This window comes from Capsicum annuum, chromosome 5, assembly GCF_002878395.1.
Source record: "Capsicum annuum cultivar UCD-10X-F1 chromosome 5, UCD10Xv1.1, whole genome shotgun sequence".
Lineage (NCBI taxonomy): Eukaryota > Viridiplantae > Streptophyta > Magnoliopsida > Solanales > Solanaceae > Capsicum > Capsicum annuum.
Window position 1 is genome coordinate 141,125,037 of NC_061115.1, and position 13,837 is coordinate 141,138,873.

The window sequence follows — 13,837 nt, forward strand, 5'->3', positions numbered from 1 at the left end:
TTGAAAGTAAATCTTTAGAACTTAAGAGGATAAATGAATTGAATTCCTCATATTTAGGATTGCAATATCCTCTACTTTTACCATATGGTGAAGATAGATACAGAAAAGATATTTCTTTAAATGTTACGGATGAATCAAGTGGTGGAAGAAAATGTGTTAGCTGCTGTGAATCCTTCTCATATAAAATTCAAAAAAGAAAGCATAAAGATCCAACTATTGTGTCATTTAAAAGATTGTTTCAACAATTCTTAGTTGATGGTTATACAATGATGGAATCTTTTAGATTGAAATTTATTAGGCTTCATAAAAAAAGTTGAGATCACACTTTTATAAAGTGTTAGAAGAAGCTATTTTAAGAAGAGACACAGAACCTTCTTCTCAAGGACAGACAGTTATACTTTCTTCATCATTCACTAAAGGGGCACGTTAGATGTTGCAAAATTATCAGGAAGCCATGGCAATTTGCAAATGGGCTGGATACCCTGATATTTTCATCACATTTACTTACAATCTAAAATGGCCAAAGGATTTGTGAAGTGTAGGAGATTGTCTCCAGAAGATCGTCCAGACATTTTAATAAGGATTTTCTAAAATGAAATTGGATTAATTGCTAAAAAATCTGCGAGACAATAAAGTTTTTGGAGAAGTAAACGTAGGTATACCTTTATGTCATATATCAATATTACATTACCTTTTTAATTATTAGTAAGCTACTATTAAAATTATCAACCAAAAAACAAATATTACTAATATATGTTTTATATAGTGATTTATACCATTGAATTTCAAAAGAGTGGGTTGCCTCATGCACATATCCTACTTTTTCTCATTAATAAATGTCCAAATACCACTGATATTGATGATATTATTTTAGCTGAATTGCCTGACAATTTAGTTGATACTCAATATTATGTGGCTGTTACAAATTTAATGATTCATGGACCATGTGGTACTGCAAGAGTATCTTCTCTTTGCATACAAAATGGCAAATGTATAAAGCACTTTCCAAAAAAATTTGTGGATTCAACCACAATTGATAATGAAGGGTATCCTATCTATAGAAGAAGGGATGATGGAAGATCTACAAAGAGAGCAGGTATTGATTTAGATTATAGGTATGTTGTGCCACACAATAGATTCTTATAATTGAAATATGGTGCACATATTAATGTTGAATATGTTAATAAAGGACATGATAATGTAATCACTGTTTTTTCACAAAGTGAAAATACTAATAACTCAAGAGTTGTTGATGAAATAAATTTTTATTGTGATTGTCGATACATATTGCCATGTGAAGCATCTTGAAGAATATTTTAAATTTTCCAATCCATTAAAGAGAACCATCTGTAGAAAGGTTATCCTTTCATCTAGATGGCAATCAAAATGTCATATTTCTTATGATGATCCGATTGATGCAGTAGTTAACAGATCAATTGTAAAGGAATCAATGTTTTTAAAGTGGTTTGAAGAAAATAAGAGATTTCCCAAAGCAAGAGAACTAACACATGCAGAATTTCCTCTAAAGTTTGTGTGAAATCAACAATCGAAATGGAAAAAAAGACAACCTTTTGCATTTTCTATTGGCAGAATATTCTTTGTTCCTCCAGGATCTAGAGAGCAATATTACCTTAGATTGTTGTTAATGTTATTAAAGGTCCAACATCCTATGAGGATCTTAGAAAAATAAATGATCGTGATCATAAGACTTTCAGGGATACGTGTTATGCTCTAGGCTTATTAGATGATGACATAGAGTATGTGGATGCTATAGTGGAAGCAAGTAATTGGAGAATGCAATCATAGCTAAGGCAATTATTTGCTATGATACTTTTATCATATTCAATGTCACGTCCAAAGATTGTTTGGCAATCAACATGGCATTTACTATCAGGTACTTCAATAAAACTTTTAGTTTTTATTAAAAACTAATATACATATAATATATTTTTTTTCATTCATAAAATTTAAAAGCAGATGATAAAATACACTAATTCATTATCTAATAAAAAATTTCATGATCATATATTCCATTAACTATTTTCAAAATATACTTTTCTAATTTAATGTAATTATTTGTTTATGTTGTTTAGCATTTTTAGAAGTTAACCTCACAGATGATGATCTGAAAAATATTTTCTTTGCAAAAGATTGAGTACTTTTTAAAAGGTTATGAAAGAAGTTTTCTTGATTTTCCAACAATGCTAATGCCTATTTAAAACGAGGAAGAGGCTGACTAGAATAATAGATTAACTGTGATGAAATACATAATAACAGACGAGCTTTAGCAGTGGAACATCAACAATTGATTGGAAATTTGATAGATGAGCATAAGACTGTGTATGAAAATATAATAACAGTGAATGAAAACAAGGGTGAATTTTTCTTTTTATATGGTTTTGGAGAAATAGGTTAAACTTTTATTTGGAATACTTTGTCCACTGCCATAAGATATAAAGAAGTTATTGTGTTAACAGTTGCTTCTAGCGGAATTGCATCTCTTTTGCTACCAGGTGGTAGAACATCTCACTCAAGTCTTGTAATTCCACTAAATGTAATCGAAGATTCGACATGTAATATCAAGCAAGGTACTCATTTAGCAAATTTAATATCAAGACAAAGTTGATTATTGGGATGAAGCATCAATGATGCATAGATATTGTTTTGAAGCTCTTGATAAAAGTCTAAGAGATATTCTTAGCTTCAAAGATTCATCTAATTCACAAAGACCTTTTCGAGGTAAAATAATTATTTTTGGTAGTGACTCCAGAAAAATATTACCTGTCATCCCAAAAAGGTACAAGGTAAGATATTGTTAGTGCAACTCTTAATTGTTCATATTTATGGTCTCATTGTCAACTATTGCAACTAACAAAGAATATGAGATTACAAGGTACTGAAATAGGTCCAGATCTGGATGAGTTGAAAGATTTTTCTAATTGGATTTTTGCTGTTGGTGATGGTATGATTGGAAGTTCAGTTGATGGCATTGAAAAAGTTTCTCTACCAAAGGATCTTCTAATAAATAAGTCTATTGATCCAATATCTGCTATTGTTGAAAGTACGTATCCAAATTTCACTAGTCATTGCAATGAAATAGGATACCTACAAAAAAGAGCCATTATTGCTCCAACTCTTGATATAGTGGAATCAATCAATCAATACATAATTTTCCTCAATCAAAATCCTGAGAAATCATATTTAAGTTCCAATAAAATTTGTGGCTCTGACCAAACTTATTCAGCTTTGGAACATGTACAAACACCAGAATTTTTAAGTACTGTTAAATGTTTTGGTATTTCAAATCTGCTATAACTCTAAAGGTTGGGGTTTCGGTGATGTTATTAAGAAATATTGACCAGACAGAGGGATTGTATAATGGAATAAGGTTGATTGTAACTAGACTTGGAAATCAAGTTATTGAAGCAAAGGTCTTATTTGGACAGATGACTGGACAAAGAGTATTTATTCTAAGAATGACCTTAGCACCATCTGATGCTAGAATTCCACTTAAGTTTCAAAGAAGACAATTTTCAATTACTGCATCTTTTGCTATGCCAATCAATAAGAGTTAAGGACAACCTCTATCTCACGTTGGATTATTTTTGAAGAAATAAGTATTTACACACGGACAACTGTATGTAGCACTTACTAGGGTAACAAGTAGAAAGGGATTAAAAATATTGATTTATGATGATGATGGACAGATAAATGACAAAGCTACAAATGTAGTATATAAAGAAGTTTTTTCAAAATTTCATCTGATATTCAGTGTCATTTTAGAGGTTTGTATACTATATTTACTACTTTGATTGTGGAAGAATTAAAATCTGGAATACATCACCGCAGACTAATGCATTGAAATGTCGCAACAAATAGAAAATAGATTTAAGTGTAAGAAAAACCTTATCTACTCATATCTTACACTTAATAGATGGTTTTTTAAGTTTTTTCGTCTAAACTATTATCTTTTTTCTTTAATCAAACTTTACAGGTGGATGAGATTGAATACAACATGGTTTGTCAATTCTAGAAGAATGACAAAGGAAGTATTTGGTGTAAGACCAGATTGTTCTGAATATTTTTACTAACTATATTATTGTTTGTTAATGTAAGTATATTTAAGTAAATTTATAAGCTTTTAATTGTTAGTTTACTTTGCAAATATTTTCTTCTACTTGTGTGTTTTTTAAAGACATGTATATGAATCTAAATACACATAAATCTCCTAAAACATGCAATTTAAGGGATACAGTCTAATAGATCTCAAAGCATTATACATAAAAAATTCAATAAAAATAAAACAACTTAATAAATAAATCACAATATTCATCTAAGCATTTACTATGATGAGACATTTCATTTACTTGTGGGGATAAAAGGTCATTGTAAAACCTTATATCAGTAGACATATAAACATAAAGATAATAGAACAAAAATATTTATTTAGCTACAAACAAAAAATCAAAATAAAACGTGAAAAGGATAATTTTAAAGACATTAGAAATAATCAACAAATTATAAAGAATAATCTAACCTCAGTGTCTTCTTTCAGATACTGAGAAGACTTGAGCACCATCAGCCTCCCTATTCTTATCCTATGCCGCAACTATAACTGCCTCTGCTTCAACAACCATTTGTGCAGCAGAACTGCAACCTCTTAACATGCCATCCATTTCATCTTAGCGAGATCTAAATGTATTTGAGATGTAACCATAATTAAATCATCACAAACATCTTGGAGAAGATCCTCTGTCTGCTGTTAATAATTGTAATGGACAGGTTAGTTCCACAGTCAAGATTCACAAAGTGATAATGAAGGAAAGAAAAATGTGAGTAGGAAACTACATGTTCATCTATAATTCATTTTCTTCTAATTTTAGTTTCAGTCTATTTTGTAATGTATACAAGATCTTTTAGTTATGAACAATTATTATATTAGATATTTTTATAATGTAAAGAAGAATATGTGTGGTGGTTTCATATTTCATTTATCCACTGTGTTGTTCTTTTTTTTTTTATGAAACCTAACATTAAACTTAGTATCATGGAACAACAGTGATAACAAACATTACCGATGACAACTCCTACTACATGATATTTAAATGGAAACATTATGAACATTATGCTTCAATTAGCTACTAAATCCTCTCAATGTCGTAGCAGCTAAAAACATTACCTTCTTGACACCGCGTACTATCTGGACTCTTTCTTCCGCTCCTTTATCTGCTTCATAGACTTCTCAACCTTTGTGTCTTACCTATTTTGCAAGAATTGTTCATTCATCGAAGAAGTTATCCAAAAAAATTTATAGCACCAGTCCATTAGTTAAGCGTGATATCAACGCTAAAGGTGCACTTGACATAATGAAGGATGAAAAATAAAAAAATTACATTGCTTAAAGATATAGTACAAAAACATTAACTTATTTGCCAATATCGGCAGTAAGATGAAAAATAGTTCAAAATAAAGCAAAACAGTTACCTAATTAGCACCATTCTCTGTAATTTTAGAATTCTGAAACAAGGGGCGTGGACCTATATTTTCTACATCCCAATTCTTAGGATACTAAGGGAACTGCCAAATCAAAAGGTAGAATTTGGGATGAGGCATCAATGCAAGATGTCTCCCATTCGGAGAAAAAATTTCCACCACTCTAAGATTGAAAAGATATATATCTATTGGTTTGCCATCATCACTATAATATTTAACTGGTGCCAAGTTTGAGCCAAAAATATGATTGAAAATTCTATCATCAGGGACATAAGTTCTTCCTTCACCATATCAGCCAAAACAGACAACATAATACCTTTTTTCATAAGGTAAAGCTTATAAACATGGCCTCTTTGATCAAATGCCTTGATTTTCCCCGACATGTACCAAGCGAGGAAACTAAGACCAATGAAAGACCCTATCATATGATACCAACAAATGAAAACAATTCTTAAATTTTCAATTCTTAAATTTTCAACAATTCTTAAATTTCCAACAATCTGGCATATGTTGATTACTTAAACATTCCAAGTTCATAGCTTTGAAATAGGTAAGTCTACAATAGTAAAGCAATTTGTATTGAGAAAATAGCCCTCAAGCAAATCGACACAAATTTAAATCTCAAAAAAATTGCATACATGAGTTAATTACCTAAAGCTTTTGAATTCACAATGTTCGAGCTTGCAGCAGGGGGTGGTGAATTCTTATCTAAGAATGCATCAACGCTGTTTGGGTTACTCTAAATTGGGTAGCCTTTAATTTTTCCCTGTAACATCAACAAAAAACATATGTGACATTCAGAATCCAAAGCACAACAGTGTCATTATGTTCACTATGATTTTTAGCATAAGCGTGTCCACAATTTTGATTCAGCATTATGTACTAGGGCATTTAGAGCAGCCAGTGTAGCCATTTCCTCACGAGTTCACTGCATTATGAATCAAAGGATTTAGTTTTTTCTTACAAAGTGACCACACTATCAAAAATCATGAGAATTGGCGAACTAGATGGGAAGTAGCTGTCATAGCAGAAAGTTGCTTACTTTAGCACAGATAAATACATTAGATTACCTTAGAAGCAAAAGCCATATGGGGTACCACAACAATATTCTTCATGTCTGAAAGACTAGGTTTTATGTAGGGCTCATCCTAAGACAACACAATTGTCAAAAAAGAGCATTACTTGAATGTATAAGACAAGGTAAAACATCCTACAGTCTACACGAGTAAGTTTTTTTTGCGAGCTTTTTGCTTGGTAGAAATGGCGTGTGACATAATAATTTCTCATTGACCTTGCATTTTTCTTTAACATGTTCATAATAGGAGAATGGGATCACCAAAAAGAATAGATTACTATAGTTATTACCTCAAAGAAATCAAGGCCAACACGGATCATGGGATTTTCCCTCAGATACTCAACAAGAGCTACTTCATAATCATAGGCCCCCTACTACAATTCACAAGTATTTCTTCCTACAAGTTTGAGTTGAGTCATATCAAGATATTATATTTTGTGTAAATCAACAAGTAAAATAGACAGTCTTGAAAATGTTATTACCTTTTTTATTATTGCTAGCTGTTCTTTGTTCACAAGGTGGTAAGTTGTTTTATCAAGGACTAGATGTAGACTTATCTAGAAAAGCATTTTGATCAGAATAAGAACATAAAAGAGAAATGTATTACAGAAAAATGAAAAATAAATCTAATTGTTCACTCTTGATATAGATAATTCCTATAACAACCTCTCGAAGGACCTCTTCCATAAATGAAGATCTTTTTGATGTTACAGGTTGTTCATCATTGGCTTTCAGAAATTGGCCATAGGCTGCAAAAAATGAGAAAACATAAGTACATGCAATTAGCTTGAGAAGTTTGTTGATGTAGCAGACTGATCAAAATATGTCTGTCATAAATTTTTCTACATGAGTAGATTGATACAGGTCATAGTATATCAAATTTATTTCGAAGCCTTCAACCTGTTGCAATAAAATACCAAAGTTCATACAATTAACATAGCAAATTTACAATAAACTAATCCTTTTCAGAGAATACGAAGCTTTGAAAGTGAAGAAGGTTATCCTAAAAGAAAAATGAGAATAACTACGTAGAGGGTAAAATATCAGTTGATTACCATCATTCTGGCATAAGTGGATCCAATACGATCAACCACTAGACTCACCGTTCCCTAATGACAAAAGATACTAACTAAGCATAAATATGTACATTTTTGAAAATTTTAACAATATATACTTGAATCAGAGGCATAATAGATCCATATTTTCCCCTCATCTCAACTCCAAGAAGATCAATAGTATTCTCATTTACCCTTCAAACTCGAACTCTCAAACTCTCAACCTACCAGTTGATGATGGAGATGCTCAACAACTTGAGCAAACCTCATTTGTCTCAGATCAGTCATTATTTAGACAATGTTTAGTAACTCCGAGTTCTATTAATAACTAGAATTATAAGTTCATTAAACAAGACTACCTCCCCCGAAATGAACAAGAAGATTCAACTCCTATCATAATAATTCAAAAATGAGTAATCATTATTAAAAATCACCCTTCTTTATCTCTCGCTTTCTCTAAAATTTCTCAAAAACTTAGTAACTTCAGAAAGAGTTGATTACAGTTTCAAAAGTTCTATCTATATCAATCCTACTGTTCCATACAAATTTACTATTATCCAAGCAAGTCATATTTCTTGATTCTAATTCTCTCCTGCTTTCCGAGATAATAATTATTACTAGAACAACCATTCGATAAATCAACTCAAGATTTGACTAGACCCATCAATCAAGAAACAACAAACACCACATAAAAAAGACTTACTCAAATAGTTACTAACATTGAAGGTATGTTTAGCAGCCCAAGTAAAGTAATTAGCAGAAGGCTTTTGAGTAATGATGTTAAAGAACCAACAAGCTGCGTGATAGCATCCAGTCTAGCCCACTTGCATTAAAATTAACGGGCTTCAATGTGAATCAAGAAGAACTTATGATGGAAGAAAAACCTAAGAATGAGCCCGAGAATTATGGAGAAGCATAGGCTAAGTGCTATACATATTTCACGATTCAAGTCCAAGTCCAAATAGAAGAAGATTGGGCCATATGAGTTTTGATTAAATTTGTGAACTTTTCCTTATTTTGTTAGGGATTTATTTTTGATATTATTTTCCTAGTTTAGAGTTTCCTAGTTTTAAAGTTTCCTAGTTTAAAGTTTCCTAGATTTATTTATTTCCATAAAAGTAGAATCCGAATCCCATGCTATTTGGGAAAGGTTTTTTTCCTATATATATAGGGATGAATTTTGTTATTTTGAAGGAGATAATATTATTATTAATTAAGAGTTTCTATTATTTACACCTTTGTGTGTGGCTACTTGGGATTTATCTTACAACCCTATAAGAACGATTCTTTAGGAGGTAAGATTAATTCTTAATTTTGATATCTTTGGTTTCTATTAAAGTTAATTAAAGGAGGTGATTAGTCTTATACTAATTATTGTCTTTAGTTTCTTTGAAATAGGGGTCACTTTTGATCTAAGTTCTTGAATTGACTCTATTAATATCATAATTAGTCTTAATCCGCTAATTTTGAATACTAAGATCAAATAGGGTTCTTAGCACTTAATCTTGAAATTGGGGATTTTATTCTCCAATTTTGCCTATCTTTAATTTCTTTCCTTTAATCTTAGTATTTTCGCTTCCGCATTATTTTCTTATTTATTAACGTAACCCTATTCTTATCAAGTGGTATCAGAGAGATTCTATCAAGTTTCCGTTCTTGATAATTCTTGGGAGTTTCGTAGTTAAAAAAGATTGCTTTAGATCAAAAAATTCCAAATTTATTGTGTTTATTGTTTTCCAACATCAAGGCGAAAAAATCGAGAAGAAGTAAAATTTAGATTTTTTTAATTGGTCTTTTTTCTTGTCTCACCAAACCCAATTCGTCTGGGAGTTGGTAATTTTTTTTAATCTCTACATATTACTTCTAAAGGGATTATTACTAGTAGAGTTAATATATAAATCCTAAAGGAATCAACCAAAGATTGTAATTTGAGTGGGAAAAGGCAAGAGGGGTGATATAAAAAAAGGCCAAATTGAGAGTTTTTGTTTTCTTTAACTTTTGGAGATGTCTCAAACCGTAAAGGATACTAATGCTGGGAGTCAAAACAATGACATTGCCTAGGCACTTAGAAGGATTTTTTCTCGGCTCGATGCATTAGAGTTCACCCAAAACCCACCTAATCAGGTGAATATAACTGATTTAAGGAGAGATGTTTTTCATACAAAGTGCAGGATAAAAGATAATATTTGCTCTATGATTATTGATTTTGAAAGTGATGCTAATGTGATAATTTCATACGTGGTGGAGAAGTTGAAACTTACATGCATCAAATATAATGATTTCGGTGAACTTATGGTGACTAAGCAATGCATGATTTCTTTCTCCATTGGAAGGTACTCTGATAATGTTCTTTGTGATGTAATTCTAATGCAAAATTGTCATATCAAGCTTGGTCGTTCCTAGTAGTTTGATAAGAATGCAATTTATGATAGGGGGAAGAATATATTTTCTCTTTAGCTAAATGAAAGAAAATATAAAATTGCACCTTTAACTCTATTCCAAGTTTATGAAGATCACAAACGTGTGAAAGAAACAATAAAAAATTTTGAGAGAGAAAAGAATGATAGGGGTAAAAAGGTGCATGTTGATATTCCAAGAAAGAAAAGAAGAAAAGTTGTGTTGTGTGAGAGAATGGGATGTCAAGTGAGGTCAAGAGAAAATAAAGGAGATATGATCATAAGAGTAATAAAGAGAGGGATAATAATGAGGTAGAGAAAGAGAACCAAGAGAGTTTGAGTGAGGTTATTTCTTATTCTAACTCTAACCTTCCTACTTCTTCTTTTAGTTTCTTTGATTCACTTATAGGTACTCACGAAAAAGTTTACATTGAAAAGACTTCATTGGATGAACTTAATACTTCATTGGATGAACTTAATACTAAGGTGGTTGAAATTACATGTCCCATTGAGCAAGTGTTTGTTCATAAAAAGGATATAAGTAAAGAGAATTATTTTGGACTTGTCCAAGATGAGACTTATGACAAGAACTCCAACAAGGCAGATGTAGATCTAACACCAATGAGCAAGGAAAAATGAGGTGATATTATTCCTTTGCTACATAAGACCAAATCAAGGCATAACTCCTCAAGTTTTAGTGATTGTAAGGTTAAGAAAATGTTTGCTACTAGTGATAAGAAAATCCATGACTATTACGATACAAGTGATCAAATAACCATTGTTGAACCTATTCATGATTCCTTGTTGGTGAATTTGAGTAGCTACTTAGAATTTAATGGAGATTGTATTTTGAGATTGAAAGATTCTTCTAACCTTCTCAAAAATTCCTATGCATATGTGGATAAATTTTATGTGGAAAAATCTTTGAGAAATGTAATTGATGATGCTTGGCTATATTATAAAAGTGTTAAATTTAATACATATTTTATAGATCTTATGACATCTTTAACAAGCCCAGTGGAGTACTTTATTGATAGAGCTAAATTGGGGAGGCACATATCATTCCCTACGTCATCTAAACGTGAATATTGTTGCTCTCATACAAGGAAGAGAATTTTCGATTGGGATGATGATGTCCACATGCTTTATAAAGGTGTATTTATACATGCAAGGATTAATTGGGTTAAGTGGACACATGGTCACTATTTTGTTTTGTTTCTACCATTGTTGCTTTCAAGTAATGAATGTTGTTTACTATTGTATGTCTTCTTGATTTTGCGAGATTTCAATTCGTGGTCGAATTGTTTTCAAGAAGAGGGAAAAAATAACATCTAGTCTAGCCCACTTGCATTAAAGTTGACGGGTTTCAATGTGAATCAAGAACTTATGATGGAAGAAAAACCTAAGAACGAGCCCGATAATTATAGAGAAGCATGGGCTAAGTGCTATACATATTTCACGATTCAAGTCCAAGTCCAAATGGAAGAAGATTGGGCCATATGAATTTTGATGAAATTTGTGAACTTTTCCTTATTTTGTTAGGGATTTATTTTTGATATTATTTTCCTAGTTTAAAGTTTTCTAGATTTATTTATTTCAATAAAAGTAGAATTCGAATCCCATGCTATTTAGGATAGGTTTTTCCCCTATATATATTGGGATGGATTTTGTTATTTTGAAGGAGACAATATTATTATTAATTGAGAGTTTCTCTTATTTACACCTTTGTGTGTGGCTGGATACTTGAGATTTATCTTGCAATCCTATAAGAACAATTCTTTAGGAGGTAAGATTAATTTTTAATTTTCATATCTTTGGTTTCTATTAAAGTTAATTAAAGAAGGTGATTAGTCTTATACTAATTGTTGTCTTTAGTTTCTTTGAAATAGGGGTCTAGGTCACTTTTGATCTAAGTTCTTGAATTGACTCTATTAGTATCATAATTAGTCTTAATCCGATAATTTTGAATACTAAGATCAATTAGAGTTCTTAGCACTTAACCTTGAAATTGGAAATTTTATTCTCCAATTTTGCCTATCTTTAATTTCTTGCCTTTAATCTTAGTATTTTCGCTTTCACATTATTTTCTTGTTTATTAACGTAACCCGATTCTTATCAAGGAAAAAAAGACCAATTTGTTTAAATAGAAAAATTTTCAAATTTCCCCTATGAAAATAAGGAAAAGTTTCTAAATTTACTCACAACCCATCTTCTTCTGTTTGGATTTGGACTTGAATCGTGAAATTCGTATAGCACTTAGCCCATGTTTCTCCATAATTCTCAGGCTCGTTCTTAGTTTTTTCTTCCATCATAAGTTCTTCTTGATTCACATTGAAGCCCGTCAATTTTAATGCAAATGGGCTAGACTGAATGCTATCACTGAGTAACTAACTGTATGGTTGGTATATTTAGTTGACTGTGATTTGACCAACATCATATGTCCATGATAATTGTCGCTTCAACGAGTATGAAAAGTGTACATATGGTCTTTATTTCATACAGCTGAGCAAGACATTTGCTAGAAGCCTCTACATTTACAACTAATATTCACCATTTTTAGAAAAATTAATTAATTAACACATACAAAAAATAATAAACTCATAAGAAAATTATCCACCAAATTAACACTGAAGAAAATATTTTTTAGTTTTAAAACTCAAAAATATCAACTCATACTCACAGATCAATAGTCAATCATTCTAATATTCAGAATCCAAAAATATTATAGTAAACACAAGTAATTTGGAACTTTATGACATGCAGAAAAAAACTACTTCTCTTAGTATAATTATACAAAATTAACACTTCAAAAAAGTTAAAAGAGGTTTATAGATTTCATTTTTTTATACACATAGATACAATGAAATATCTCAATATTGATGTATTTTTATCAACACAACTCAAGATACACAGTGTCTTTCCACATATTAGATCTGGGGTTAAAAGGTATGCAAAGTTTACCGCTACTTACGAAAAATTTGAAATGTTATTTCTAATAGACCCCAAGCTCAGGACATTATTTCACCCGTACAACAAGAAAATCAATGATTTTCATATACTGTATTTAATCTTTTTCAACATCTTCATGCAAAGCAGATAAGCAATTTACCTTAAATTAGGAAATTCAACACAAAAAATTCTTTCACCAAGAAGATCTCTACAACTAGCTTGATCATCTACATCAAATACACAAATATAAACTAAATTTTACATAGCTATATATAAGCCACAATTAGTTAAACTTCAATTTCTGGTCGACAATGCACTTGCTTGATATTCAGCCAAAAAGAATGTTCAATATTTGATCAACAAACAAGCTTAAATCATTAATATTAAAATAAAACTATTTGTAGGGGGGTGCGCGGATTTAATAGGTATAATAGATTTGGTAGGTTAGTAGTGAATCTATTTTTATTTTTGCGTGGATATTTTATTTCAATATCTTTTAATAATTTACTTTTTTCGTAAGAGATATTCATTAATTATTTTATCCTGTAGTAATTACAGAGTTACAAATTTCTGTATAATAATTTATTCTATCTGTGCTATAATATATATCTAATTCTATATTTTCAATGTTATTTATTATTTTGTGTTGTTCTTCTCGTAGTGAGGTTTTTAAATTATATAAATTATCACATGTACTTTTATCTAAATTTTCTAAGGTTTTTTCTATCCATATTAATTTTTCTTTTAGGTTTTTCATTATTTGTCTAATTCGGTTTCTATAATTAATTTCATTATTTAGATTTTCTTGATTTTCTCTAGTTTGTCTAATATATTCTAACATTTTTTAATCTGAATAATATCCTTCTGGG

At 30.6% G+C, this 13,837-nt stretch overlaps 1 long non-coding RNA gene and 1 pseudogene across 1 annotated transcript; one reads left to right on the plus strand and one right to left on the minus strand.

The window, feature by feature from the left end:
- The first annotated feature begins 887 nt into the window (after positions 1-887).
- Positions 888-4,968, plus strand: LOC107872464. Its single transcript, XR_001674862.2, has 3 exons — positions 888-1,096; positions 3,995-4,111; positions 4,556-4,968. It is a non-coding gene; the product is annotated as an uncharacterized LOC107872464 (long non-coding RNA).
- Positions 4,969-6,136: 1,168 nt separating this feature from the next.
- Positions 6,137-13,837, minus strand: part of LOC107871844 — a 57,935-nt pseudogene continuing 50,234 nt past the window's right edge.